General features: G+C 51.3%; 1 protein-coding gene across 1 annotated transcript in view; it reads left to right on the forward strand.

Moving 5' to 3' along the window:
• LOC113981350 (1-phosphatidylinositol 4,5-bisphosphate phosphodiesterase gamma-1-like) overlaps positions 1-953 on the forward strand; it is a gene marked incomplete at its 3' end in the record, with an annotated part of 28,217 nt that overhangs the window by 23,220 nt on the left and 4,044 nt on the right. The gene's annotated exons all lie outside the window — the stretch shown is intronic.

Below are 953 nucleotides of genomic sequence, written 5' to 3' on the forward strand. Positions count from 1 at the left end.
TGGGATCATACTGGGAGCGACTAGAAGTGACTGGGATCATACTGGGATCATAGTGGGAGCGGTGGGAAGTGACTGGGATCATATTGGGAGTGACTGGGATCATACTGGGAGTGACTGGGTTGATACTGGGAGCAAGTGGAACCACACTGGAGGCAGCTGGGATCATACTGGGAGTGACTGGAAGTGACTGGGATCATACTGAGATCATAGTGGGAGTGGTGGGAAGTGACTGGGATCATATTGGGAGTGACTGGGATCATACTGGGATCATACTGGGAGTGACTGGGTTGATACTGGGAGCGAGCAGAACCACACTGGAGGCAGCTGGTATCATACTGGGAGTGACTGCAAGTGACTGGGATCATACTTGGAGTGGTGGGAAGTGACTGGGATCATACTGGGAGTGACTGGGTTGATACTGGGAGCAAGTGGAACCGCACTGGAGGCAGTTGGGATCATACTGGGAGTGACTGCAAGTGACTAGGATCATATCGGGATCGTACTGGGATCCTACTGGGAGTGACTGGAAGTGACTGGGATCACACTGGGATCATAGTGGGAGTGGTGGGAAGTGACTGAGATCATACTGGGATCATACTGGGAGTGACTGGGATCACACTGGTATCATACTGGGAGTGGTGGGAAGTGACTGGGATCATACTGAGATCGTACTGGGAGTGGTGGAAAATGACTGGGATCATACTGGGATCATAGTGGGTGTGACTGGAAGGGACTAGGATCATACTGGGGTTATATGGGAGTGACTGGAAGTAACTGGGATCATACTGGAACCGTACTGGGATCATGATGGTGTTGACAGGGAGCATCTGGGACCATGTTGTGGGGAACTGGAATCATATTGGAGTGACTGGGACTATACTGGAAGTGACTGGAACCATACCAGGAGTAGCTGGGATCACACTGGGATCATACTGGGATTACATTGGGTGTGA

The sequence above is a fragment of the Neopelma chrysocephalum genome, unplaced genomic scaffold, assembly GCF_003984885.1.
Source record: "Neopelma chrysocephalum unplaced genomic scaffold, ASM398488v2 Primary Assembly neopelma1_96491, whole genome shotgun sequence".
Taxonomy (NCBI): domain Eukaryota; kingdom Metazoa; phylum Chordata; class Aves; order Passeriformes; family Pipridae; genus Neopelma; species Neopelma chrysocephalum.